Source organism: Ornithodoros turicata, chromosome 3 (assembly GCF_037126465.1).
Source record: "Ornithodoros turicata isolate Travis chromosome 3, ASM3712646v1, whole genome shotgun sequence".
Taxonomy (NCBI): domain Eukaryota; kingdom Metazoa; phylum Arthropoda; class Arachnida; order Ixodida; family Argasidae; genus Ornithodoros; species Ornithodoros turicata.
The window spans coordinates 104,224,638-104,238,187 of record NC_088203.1 but is presented as its reverse complement, the minus strand read 5'-3'; the positions used below and the strand labels follow the sequence as shown (position 1 = coordinate 104,238,187).

General features: G+C 45.3%; 1 protein-coding gene across 1 annotated transcript in view; it reads left to right on the top strand.

Annotated features, from left to right (window-relative positions):
* LOC135389089 (uncharacterized) overlaps positions 1-13,550 on the top strand; it is a 250,679-nt gene that overhangs the window by 165,242 nt on the left and 71,887 nt on the right. The window contains exon 5 of the mRNA XM_064619055.1: positions 686-938. The gene's annotated coding sequence lies outside the window, so the exon portion shown is untranslated. The remainder of the gene's footprint in view (positions 1-685; positions 939-13,550) is intronic.

The window sequence follows — 13,550 nt, the reverse complement described above, 5'->3', positions numbered from 1 at the left end:
CGATATTCTTCGACGACATGTTTCGTAACGTGACCCTGGAGGCCGAACAAAAGAAAAAAAGAAGGAAACACCTTCTGAAACTGTAGTGCCGTTTTACTCCGCATTTATCATCTGATAACAAATCCGAAAATCCGACGCGAATTGGTGGCGTTATTCCTGCGCGGTTTGATGCAACACATGGCAAGAGCAGACGACGCGTATTGAGAGCAGGGATGGTTTGCAACTTCCTCTCAAAATGGCTTAAGGGAGGTTGCAGTGTCGCGTGAATTTACGCTTCCGGTCCGAACTTCTGCTGGAGTTGCATATCGTCAGCGTGTTTTCAATGTAAAATGGGCGGGTGTTCAGCGCTTAACTGCGTGTGTCATGACTGTGTACGCCTAATCTTTTTCATCGTCATCTCACTCATATATTAACCCACATGCACTGAGGTACGGTACCGCAATTGTTGCGGTGAATCATATCATCCCGCCACCATTCATGTAGTTGTTGTTGTTGCTGTTGTTGTAACTGCACTAATTCTGCCGAAAAAGGACACAAACTCCGCGTACCCCGGGATCCTGCGCTATGGAAAAATATCATCAGCGTAAAACAAAATTGAACTTAGGGGTGTAGGCACTTGTCACTAAATGCCGTGCTGTCTACTTACCATGTTGAATTGTGCATAGCGCCACCTCTGAACTTGTAGGTCACCAATTCCTGGACTCCCTCTCTGGAAACGTCACCCGGACGAGACCAATCATGGACCGGTTTGAGGGACCTTAATAGCCTTGAAGACCGACCGACCCACAGGCGGGCGGGCGATCCAGAACACTAGGGGACGGCGTCTGCTCTGTGATCGGCTTTCGGAATGTTGTTTCTGGTTAGCGACGGACGGGTTCGTACAGCCAGGAGTGTAATACCGTATTCCACGCAACATGGTCACGTCAGAACTCACACTGGTAAGCGAAAGCCGGCATATTTACCGGGGACTTTTCACTTAGTATATCGCGATTAGGACGCCTAGCAGACGACCTCGGAGACAATCGTCTGCGCTGCGCTCCCACTCGTGTGCCTGGTTTACGTCATCATGGTGTTAGCTGCATAGGGAATGCGAATCTTTAAAACTCTTCTATTTAATACGTCAGCAGTTTTCGGAAGAGAAACTTTGCCAAGCTGACTGTGAAGCGGTACATTACCGTATCAGTCACTTTCATCCGATCTACATGGTCCATGGGGGCAAATGAGAAAATGCACAGATGATGTGTTAAGGTACAACTGCCAAAGTGCAGATTTGCTAAGACGTGATTTTTTTTTTTTTTTACAACACTTACCTTATTGTTGTATCGTTTATTACCTGTGCTTACAAAAGATGACATTACAAAATGTTACAAATGCAGTGACCCGTCGTTCGCTCTCTCAACACTCATTGTTGCTGCCTAGAAGGGTAGTACCAGTGTTGCCAACGAAACTCCCCATTCATCATCATTTAAATAAAGTTGTTGTTGTTGTTGTTCCAAGGGTAGCGGCATCGAATTCGACCGGAGTGCCGAGAAACTCGTGGGCGGTTTGATACATGCGCGTGGTTAAACGCATCCGATTAGCTCCGATCGCTATGTTGATATCCGCAACTTATCCGAAAGGAGCCGGCGGATAACCGCTTACGTCCGCGGATAGAGCGGGACTTTACCATACATCTCCGAATGACACTGACAAGCTTTCTTCGATTCGCGAGAAACCGCGCGGTCTCGCTGAAGGGCAGGTCATAAGAAGCAACATTTCCTTTGCGAACGGCCCCACTTGACATCCGGAAATGGAAGGGCAGATGGTTCCTCCAGACCTTCGAAAAATTCCAAAACGCATTCTTTCCCCTTTCTTTCGAGGTAACGCTTTGTCTCGCCATTTTTTACCGGCTTTCCTACCTATACTGGACGGTTTCCGGAATGCCTCAACGTCGGTCACTAGTGGAAACGAAAAAAGAAAAAAAAGTGTATATTGCCGTATTGATCGCCATGTCTCAATGCATGTAGGCTGTAAGAATATTTATTCTCCACCTTTTCTTTCCCGTTGTTGTTTCCCGTTCTTTTTTCGAGTGGAATGCGGTGTCGTTGGAGCCAGCCAAGACAGGACGTGTCACCCTTTCGGTGTCACTTTTATTTCGGGTTGAAGGGAAGCAGGAGGGAGGCAGCGGAATGCGGTATTGGGGACGCGAGAATTCTTATGCCTCTCGGGACTTTTTGGGGGGCCTTCCGCTGTTGTGCGTCAATTGTTTTCCAGGATGGACACGCGAGTTGAAGGTGGAAATACTGTCGTCGTGGATATTGCCCGTTGACGAACGCGATATCTTGAAGGATTCCTCTAGCAACCGTGTTTGCTATTATGATGGCGTTTGTTGTTTTGTTTTTCGAACGGTTTCTGCCTTCAGTGTTGCGTAAGCTGCTGCTAGAACGATACAGCAGCACAGGATTTTCGCCGATATATCGCTCATAAATTCGGGGAGAAAATATCCGCTTGTTACTAACTTTTTTTTTCGATTCCGTGTTAGCACCGCGAAGCAACTGTGGCTATGAGCGGCGTACGGACGTCGACAGATGGAGAGAGGACACCAGGAAGGAGTGGGGGGGGGGACAGGCGGGTTCGTATGCGTCCTGGGCCGACTTCAGGGGGAACCGTGCCGACATCCGTCTGGAAAGTCTTTCGGAGAACCCAGGAAAAACCTCAGACAGCACAGCCGACGGTACGATTCGAACCCACCACCTCGCAGTCTTCAGCACGCTGGTCTTTTTATTAACGTATTTGATGTGTATTATCTACTATATGGCATTCGGCTGTTTCGGTGCTAAGGTTTAAAAGGTTAGAAACACGCTTCTGGTCAGCACCATGCCACAGCGTCAATATGCACGTATCCAAACGTGATTTTCGTGAAGAAGGTTTAGTTTCACAACCCGTACCGTTGTACAACGAAAGTTAAGGCTAATTCGCGTTACTGCGTTTGTGGCTGCGTACAACGTCATACGTGTGTACTTTCGTTCCATCCGGAAGGATGTTCCGTTGCAGTGATTCGCTGTCAGCGGACATAACGCGCAAGCGCAACCTTAAAAGCAGCAGGGTGAATCGGCCTTTAGATTGGTTGCGAACCCGGGAGATGAACATAGTGCAGCCAGAGCCTTTCCTATGGTAGCGGGAGAGCGGAAGTCCCCTTTCCCAGCGGGTACAACGGATAGCAGGTGTCCTTCACCTTCATAATGTTGCGCAGTAAATCGAGAATCGACATGCTTTGCGCATGTGATTTAGAACAGAAGTATTCTAAGTCAATGGTGTCCAGTTGTAATTTTTTTTCTTTTTCTTTTGTAGAGCTTTGAAGTGTGGTACGTTTATACAATGGAACAAATTACCGGCCATGAGCGCGCAGTTAAAGGTGAGGAATGCCTATGTAAATTTTACGTCTCCCTGTCTGTCTGACTGTCAATTGAATATAACGGCAGTTGAAGAGATAGCACCAGCAGTGAGTCTTCTTCAACTGCCGTTGCTCAATTGAAGTATGCACGTAGGCGTTGTGGGGCTTCTGTTGTGTTCGCCCTGTTATGTTTAATTGCCACATCTACTACGTCTGTCTGTCTGTCTCTCTCTCTCTCTCTCTCACCGTCCGTGCGCGCACGTCTGCGTGCGTGAGAGACAGATAGAAGAGGTCGAGATGTCCATAAAAACTACCGTTTATTTTTTTAATTTCTTTTTTTTTTGCTTTCCACTATTTTCTTCTTTTTCTATGCGGTAAAGTTGTGAAGTCACATGCGTATCGCCAACAGCCCGTTGCAGTCTAACATCGATACGGGAGATAGACATCGGGCGAGTCGACTCATTCACCCTAAAAAATGATCGCACTCTACTTAAACGTTACAGTGTTTAGCGAATTGGAAATTTCCACCTTTCTCTCTCTCTTACTCACTCACTCACTCACTCACTCACTCACTCACTCACTCAGATGAAAGCTTTAGAAAGGGAGGGAAAACGCCGAAAAAGAGGGAGGATCGGCACGGAGAGGAGACAATGAAGACAACGGCGGTGTCCGAAGATGCCATCTATCAGCGGCTGATGGTCGACATGAATCAAAGGAAAGTACAAAAGGGCCGACACTTACGACACTATTCGTCGTCGCCTGGATCCTTAGGACGGCCAACCGCCATTTTGGTCGTTTGTTCCTAACACTAGCTTTTTCTGTCCAGCCTCCGTGGGGAGCTACTCTTTCCTTGTCACTGCTATCGGTCATCGTGCTTTTACGTAAAAAAAAAAAAGAAAAAAGAAAGGAATAAAGCAGAATGAATTAGATCGCGTGAGTCAAGTAATTATGTGGATCGTGTTTAAGATACATAGCTGTGGGCGCTCCTACACCTTGTTGGTACACACGTGGTGGACAGGGCTGTTTGCATGGTAGCTAGGGGGACGGTGACTGACTTTTACGTGTGGAGGGAGGGGTATCGTTTACCGAAAGAAAGAAAAAAATAAGAGAGAGAGGGCGGTCTGCCTGCCGAGACGGGCGGCAAGTTGCCACAGAGGGAGAGGAAAAAGGAGGGAAAACGAAAGACGGTACACACCAACAAGACACACGACACATAGCAATGATCCGCTCAGTGCAAAGTTCAGTGGCTGTGCCATCTGGTGGTCAGTGCACCGTAATAACTTTCTGTAACTAATAACTAATAACTTTCAGTTGATCATATTTGTTACAGCAGCTCGCAGATTTGTTGGTCACATTAGTTGGTTACAGGTTTGTTGTTCACAGTTGGTCACAGGTTGTTGGTCAGGCAGGTCACAGCGTTGTGTATTTCTCCTTTGCTGTCAGAGAACATCTAGGCAGTTACTCTCCTTCATAAAGTCTAGGACTATACTTTGTGTTGCCCGCCGTGTTGACATTGGTTCAGTGGGGTAAATGAGTGACTCCAGAAGGGTGTCTTTACTTTTGACACTTTCGGTTGACACAGGGGTGTCTTTATTTTTGTCTAAAGTTACTTTTGGTGTCTGTGACTTTTCTTTACTTTTGCGCGGGTTCCTAATTTTTCTGTGGCCACTGACTTACGCATGCTTGTTGTAGATGTCGTGAGAACATCTCTAGCTGTTGTGGATATCGGTGACGGAGAGACGTAGGCAAATTGAAACAAGACTGTCGGTAATAGAAAGCAAGTGGGGCTAGCGAACGCCTTTGCTTTTTCTTTTCTTTTCTTTTTTTTTTTACCTGCGCGCCAGTCTTACTGTGGCATTGGATGAGCCACCATCCACGGGGTACCTTGAGTACCCATATTGCTTGCTCACTAAGTACTATTTTGGCTTCCAAGCTGCTCAACGATACACCGCTAGTTGCGACATTCTCAGTCGGCGCTTAAGTGATCTCAGATGTCCAGCCTTCTCTTTAGCGACATTACCCGGCCCTATACAGGGCTCGGGCTATATATATATATTTTGATTTAGGAATAGCAAGCCGACCTTCGGTCAGGCTGACCTTTCCGAAATAAACGTATACCCCCATACAGCTCCCTCCGTAGTGACAAAAGTAGTACTCCACTTCCTGAGAGCGTACTTACGAAAAGAGAACTATGAACAGTATCTGAATAAGCGAACCCCATTCGTGAAATTGTCGTTACTCTTTCGCCTTTTCTTGCTCGCTCTCTTTATTTCTTTCTCATTATTTTTCTTCTTTTTTTTTCAGTGGAATAACAAGTCGGTCCTCTGTCTGGCTGACCTTTCCTTTTTTCTATTCCTTTTGCTTTTTTCCGAATAAGCATATACCCCACCCCCAAGCTACTGGTATCCCATAACGCGTAATCAAGGCTGGTAACTCGGCAAATAACAAACTGTTAGAATCCCCCTCAGCCAACATCAATCATTCCAGGACAACCCCAGATGTGGAACTCCGTTCGTTTTTGATAACCATGAATGCTACAAACAACCTCGAAACAAGTTTTTACCGCCTCGGCTGGTAGGTAGGTAGGTAAGTTACAGATTCCAAGGTTGCAGGATCGAACCCAGTCGAGGGTGCCCTGAGATGTCTACGCACGTTAAAGAGCCCTCAGGGGGGGAGGGGGAAAAGCTAACCTACGAATGATCATTGTGGCGGCGCTCATAGTCATAGGCGACGTCTTTCAAGAACACTACCATTAGAAGATTTTAAAATAGATCTTGCATTTTCAATGTATGTAGCTTCTCTAAATGGAACCCTACGTGAAGACCGTGCGTACGATCACGTGCGCACGAAGTCACGAATGTGACATTGCATGCTTTGTTTCTACGCAGCTGCCGCGTCACCAGTGCGGCTGAAAAGGAATCATCCCGATATTCCCTCTCCACGAGTAGGGTACCGCCAGTCTAGGCAGGCAGACATCTAGTCAATCCAACGTCACTCCACCCCCGCCAAGTTCCACTTCAGATTCCCTGTTTTATAATTCCCGTTAGATTCCCGTTATAATTCCGGCTTTCTCGGGCGAATCTTATTTCGCTTACCAAACGAAGGGATATGTGTCCTCAGTTGTCATACCCACTGTCTTGACTATTGTTCCTTATTTCACTCGATATCTTCGAAATAGTAGCTTCCAGTAGCACAGTATATAGCTGCAATTTTGCGCAGAACAAGAATCCAACCAATTTTTCACAATTACAACCAATTTTTGCATTCGAATTTTGCCTGGTATGTGTACATACGAATGGTAGATTGTACATATTTTTAGCAGTGTGACATTCTTGTAACGGTAGTTGGCACGCAGAACATCTACGTTGTTATTGTGTTAGTTACAAGCAAAGTGTAACCTGAGAAGTTACTTGTGTACTTAGATAATTACGTTAAAACCTGTCGCGGGAACCTGTCCGCCGAAGCTGACGCAGAAAATGCACTCTAACGACTGTACTTCTTTGACGACATTAATGCCTCTAAAACAGAGAACTGAGTTTGGGCGCGGACGACCAACTCCGTTCATCCCCGCTCGGCTCCCGGTAAGAGGTGCCGTAATGCGTCCGTGTTGTTGATGGCGCTGGGACACGAAAATGTACTCCGAGGACGTTGCAAACAAACAGGTAACACGGTCTCTCTTATTTGTGCAGTTAATTTTGGCGCCAGCGCATATCCTAAGAGAACGGTAAACACCTGGAAGTGCACCCAGGAAAATGCATCCTCCGAGCTTTTTTGAATATGTAAGCGCGCCATTCAAAGTGGCTTGAACTTCAAGCGATGTAAAGGCATGCCTCTCATACGAGGTTTTATGTCAGGAAGTTTGCGTATGCACCGAAACCTCTCCTGAGGGAATAGATGAAGCGTTGCAGATGCTTGTAGGAATCATGTTCTCGTGTTTGTCGACGTGTCTGGGATGTCAGCGTTGAAATATCGACGTATTTTGTGTGTTGCGTGTAAACCAGGACAGACAGAAACTCAGCAGAAACTTGTTCGTGTTTGCGAAGCTCGTGTTTCTTTCCCGCTGTGAACCACTCTGGATTTCATCAACACGTTAATAAAAAAAAAAAACATGTCTGAATCATGCGTTCAATTGTTCTTCATGTTATTCAACGTGCGTGTTTGTGAAAATAGCCACACGTAGTGAAGTGTACGACGGGTGTGGCAAATATATCTTCGGGTGACTGTCGGGATCGAACAGAAGACGGCTAAGGAACATCCCTGTGAAGCGTGTTCTCCCGCATTTAGTACATACTTGTGGGTATGCCGTGTGGATAACAAGCGGTCGCTCAAAAACACACACACAGTGGAACTCGACACAGAACCAACAGCACAATATCTCTCATAGCACGCGTTGAAAGATAAAATTTAAGCTCCGAGTTCTGTCAATAATGACATCACGCAATCCTCGTTCACCCCTTTTGTCATCCTTTTTATAGCCTTTCTCTCCCTATCTTCTTCGTAACCCTTCCTTCGATATTCCACTGCGTAAAGAGACATCACCCGTCCGTGATCACGTGCCCCATCACGTGGCACATAATCGTATGCACGCCTTTGCAGCGCCGGTGTTTGAACAACCTCGGCGTTGCGCCTCTTTTTTTCCGAGAATATGGGGATGAGGGCGGTCGAGTCGTTTCATTGTAGCAACCGTAAAAGCTAGACGTGACGGGCGTGGCTGAACTCAGCCTCCCTGCCGTTAGCCTTCGTTCCAATGGGAGCGGGAAAACAGGGGAATGTCTATATACACACGAAATAATCGTAAGCAGTTCCACGAAAAAGAAAATGGAGATGTGGTTCCCGCATTGTTCGAGGAGAAATAATATCGAAAGGCAAGAAGATGGAGAAGCTCAGCGCGTGATGTGGGGCATGGTGTAGCGGCCATGTCTTCATTCCTGTAGAATCGCTGGAAATAACACTGTATTATGTACTTATGGTTCCGCGTATTCTTCAGCGTAAACAGGAAAGAAAGACGACACGCTTACGTCTGTATTTCATTCCACTATTCGGTTCTGGGAGAAAGGCGCCACGCGCCAATGAAAATGCATTCTGCGCGCATGTAAAGCAGATGTGACTTTGTGCAAAAGACACGAGCGAGCCTGTGTACGGTTTTTGAAGGCAACGTTTCCCTGATTTTGAGGAGGTGTAAACACAGCGGCGCGGTGAAATGGACAATTCAAATTCGCTTATTGTCAACGGGTAAACGAACTACAAGCCACAACATTAGCCGCAAGGCATCGATGATTACTCGGCAAAACGAAAACACTGAAAAACGTACGGCGAATTATTTGTCTCATAATAAACGCTGAAAACGCAGAACCCTAGATATACCATACAGAAAGTGGAAGCCTACGTTTTATCTGGAAGTTTTTTTTTAGTCTCATAGTCGGCAAATTCTAAACGCATTACCTTGGCTTTCGTCCTCTCAACCGGCATGTACACAGACACAACAGGGACGGACTACACGAAGACAGTGATCAGCTACAACAGAGTCGTAATTCAACGCTGTTTTTATATAGTCATTCCATGCCTCGTTGCTTTCTTTAGGTATGTATGTAGGTATAACAAACACACTCTTCTATTCATTTAATTGCACGCAAAAAGCAGTCAAAGCTCACGTTATACAGACTAGTGTCGTCGACCTCCGAGTATTCTGAATATTATCTGAATATCACGTCAATACGTTATTACAGTTAGAACGCATCACGCGAAGAAAATAGAAGTGATGACACCTTGGTCGTTTTGTCGTAATTCCTCGTCCTTTCTCATTGTCCACACTACCAACCTTCCAGAACCACTCTTTCTGGGTCTCTCACTCAACTGAACTCTCGCCGTCTCTCTTTGTCAAAATTACTTGGTCCACGCCCGTATCCAGCTCCCAACGCTCTGCCGTCAATGCTCTTCTCTCCTTTTTGGACCCCGTAGGACTGCGATCCTCACTGTAAGGCGGCTCATTATTCCATTTCCCACATCACCACCACCAATGGGGTAGGGTATCGCACCTGGTGATGAAACTCTTCTATTCCTCATCATCATCATCAAATAAAGTTGTTGTTGTCTTAATTACATCCGAGACATTTTATGTTTCGCGCAAAATCTCATTTGAATCCCGTAAAGCATGTATGGCAAATTGTGCATTAAAATTCAGTTCCAAAATGAAATTGCAGAAGAATGATGTCGATGTTGGCGAAAAAAATAATAGGGAGAAATTGAATTTCAGAAAAAGATGAATAAATGACTAGTTTTTTTTTTTCAAATCAATGGACGTACACGTGAGGCAAGTGGCCGCACCTGCAGCATAAAAAGTATAAAGGATAATTTTGTCAGTTACCCGACGGCCGCGCTAACCCATAAACAGGAAAACTTTAATGTGTCAAGGTACCCTTTTAACCGGTGAAGCCAGGCATTGTTGTCTGCTATCTACGTCCTTTGTTCAGCTCGTCGCTTCATGTTACGTAATTGCAGACCAGATGGACAGAAGCTAGGACGTTCTGCAGTTTGTAGATGTGTTCCAGTTGAAAGTGTCCAATAGAAACACTTCGTGCGCTTTTACTGGCAGTTTTAATAAATAACTTTTTCATTCGTGAAAGAAAAGTATGGAATGCTTACAGTAAATGTGGTGCTCCCCTCATGTAAAAACAAACATGTAAAAAGTTTCCACTTTCGAAAATACTCTCGCTGCGTTAGTGATTCCCACTACGTAAAGCATTCCACCTCCGCAATATTTTTCACTACGTTAAGTATTCCGCTAGGTCATACTCTCAACTATGTGAAATTGTCCACTATGTTTAATCGAATGAAGTCTAGGGTTTCTCCTGTAATTTTCTTATCCTTATATGGTCAAGAAACCCCACAATTGTACGCACGGGAAGTACTGAAATGTGTCCTTCAGACAAAAGTTTATAAACTAGCGCAGCCTTTTCTTTCGTCTTCTTTTTTTGGCTTCATTTCTCTTGGCTACGACGGCTAGAAAGATAAAGAAGAAAAAACCGATTTCGTCTCCACGCGTTCCACAACGTAACGTTTTGTAATATGTGACGTATTCCTTTACGTAACATTTTCCACTACGTACAGAATTTTCAGTACTAATGTTATGAAACCACAAGGCTTTATGAAGTCACTATTTTTCTGACCTCGTAATGATTTTCTGGCCGTATTATTCAAACCTAAACTTCAAGAACTGCTGCCTCCATCACACAACGTTCTTCTTCTTCTTCCTGTGTACAGAGACAAAACCCGCTACTGCATCGCTGTATATCCAATCTACCTACTGTAAAGTCTAATAAAGTCTGGGGTTTCTCCCGTAACTTTCTTATCTTTATAGTCAACAAACCCCACAATTGTGCGCACGGGAAGGATTGAAATGTGTCCTTTAGACAAAAGTTTTGATAACTAGCCCAGCTTTTCGTTTCTTTTTTTTTTCGGCTTTATTTCTTGTGGCTGCGACGGTACAGACTAGAAAGATGATGAAGAAAAAAAAACGATTTCATCCCCACGCGTTCTCCCACCCATGTGAAGATCCAGAGCACAGCCAAATGCAACATAAGCAAAGGGAACTTTGTAAAGCTTACGCTGTTAAACTAAAGCAAGTTATAAAGAAGAGAAAAGAAAAGAAAAATGAACATCCCGCCGGGTGCAATACTTGAGGAGGATCACGACAAACGGACCCCGCATCTTTATTCTTCATTTCTCCAATGTTCTTCCATTTTGTCTATTTATTTTTATCCGCTTTTGTTATTGACTGGTCGTGACTGCGTTTTAAAGAAGATTTTTAAAATGGCTCGAATCTCGAACACAGATCACGCGCGGTTCCAGAGACCCGACACTAATACCAATAAGCCGAACGAAGACAAAAAGAAAAAAAAATTCAAAATGCTATGCGGGGACAAAATGGCGTGCTTGAGAGCCGCAATGCCCCACGCAGCTGTATGCGTAGTACGCCGTTGTGTGTGTTTCCTACAGAGGCCTATAAAACGGCGTTGTTGCCTATGCACTGTGTGTGTGTGTGTATGCTTTTATCTTCAATACTATCCCTGCGTTGGCGTCAACCAGTTTGGTGTCGCGCGAACCATCCGCTGCACGATCTTCTCTAAAATGCTTCCGGGAAGTCTTGATAACAGGGGCTTTGTTAAAAGCCATTCTCAACTGGTGAGGGCTCCAATTTTTGCGAGACTAATGGGGGATACGAGTTAGACCGTCATTTCGGAAGCGGTTTTCCGACCATTTGAAATCCCGGTTGGAAGGTGCTTCTCCTTTTCCTCCTCTTCCAGAGGTTTGCGCTATCTTGCTGATGGGCGGGACTAAATGACCATTTCCCGCAGCTGTGAACTGCCGAATGGGCTTGTCTTTGGGGTGATAACCGCAGGGATAAAGAAAGAGGAAAGGTTAGACCCACTTTGAAGTAGAGGTTGGTCGAAGGTTGACTAGAAGACGCAAGCTCTAATGTTTCGGTGTCGCGGAGCGCACGCGTCTCGGCTCAGCGGTTCTGAAAAAAAAAAAAAATTGATCTTGTCAACTCGGTTCTGCGCGCAGTTAGCCTTTGTTATTGCATCATGAAAAGCGGAATATTTGGTCTCTCGAAATACGGGCGGAATTTGAGCAACCATGGTTTGCAACAGATATTATTATTCCCTTCTTTTCGTCGTTTCTTTATGCTCTCACTCTTTCTTCCTTCTTTTCCCTTCCTCTTTTAAGTACGCGGCCTGCAGTTCCGTTTCCCCCGCCTGCTTCAATTGATCGGAGTACGATTCTTTTGCTTTCGTCTTTCCTTGTTCCCTCGCAGTATGCTTTAAAAAAGGGGCATCAAAGATGCCGATCACGAAATGACTTCGGCACCGTTGACCTGGAGCGACGTCTTTCGAGTCACGGCGTCCACTTCTGCCGCCCCTCCTTCTTTTTCTCTTGCTTTCAACGTCTTCCTCCTCGTCGTTAGGGGGCGCAATCCGCTACAAATAGAGCAAAAAACACAGCACTCTCGATGCAGACAAGCACCGTTCCGCTGATGGAAGAAAAGTCGCGTGTATTTTTGGCGGGAGAAATAGGAAGTGGAAAGGTAATTGGGAAAGCTTGGTCGAGTACTGTTGCAAAAAATGAAAATATAGGGTTTAATTAACGAATGGTTACATTCGTCCACATGATGAAAGTGGTCACATATCGTTCCGTTTCTTGATTCTCCCCGTCGTCTTTATCTACGCTAATTTATTATCTGGTATTCTCTTCTACTATGTCCCGTCAGTACTACTAATTGCATTATATGAAGAACCTTTCAACAATTCACTTAAAATATACAAGTTGCTCGGAAACACGGTTACAAATAAAAACGTACAGATACATCACTGAGGTTATAGTTAATGTCGCGTGCACAAGTCAGTCACGCTCACATAGAATCAGTTTTAAAAAAAAATTGACAGATAATAGCGCTTTGCACGTGCGCCGAACTAACAACAGAAAGCTCCTGTGTTTTAAAGACATTCAGTCTGTGAGGCAAGATAGACCGGGTAAAAGGGTTGAAGATGTAGTTAAGCGTCGGCGACGGACCCGATGCCCCTGGCTAACTGCCTGGCTGTGCCTAACTCAAAAGATTCAAGGATAGGGCATTTGGATAACACACAGACAGTTTACTAACACTCTGGAATGATGCATACAATGAAAATGAAGGAACAAATATCCTTGACAGTTTGGGTGATGAAGGGCCGAATGAGCTAATACAAGGATCCAACATTCATGAGTGACGACGTATGATGAAGAACACACATCAGCGCGTAGGGCGCGCTTAATTATAACAATAATAATGGCTGTTGCAGTGAAGTTTGCACAGCGCCATTTCGGGCCCAAACGGCCACAGATCCCAACAGTAGGTCGTTTCATCAGCGTGTTTTGCATGGTGTTTCAAACGGTATGGTGCCAAGGAAGCTACAAAACCTGTAGGAAATCCACAGAAAAAGCGATGCTTCTTGAATAGTGCGAACAACTCGAGACTCTGTATTTGAAAGTGCCGCGTCGTCTGCTAAACGACCGCGTGTTGCACAATTTGGGGCGCTGACGTTGCTGCTCACTCGCGCCACCTGGCCCAGAGAAACAGGTCTATATCGCGCGCTTATATGCAGACTGCGGTGCCACTGCTTGCTTAACTCAATGACGATGA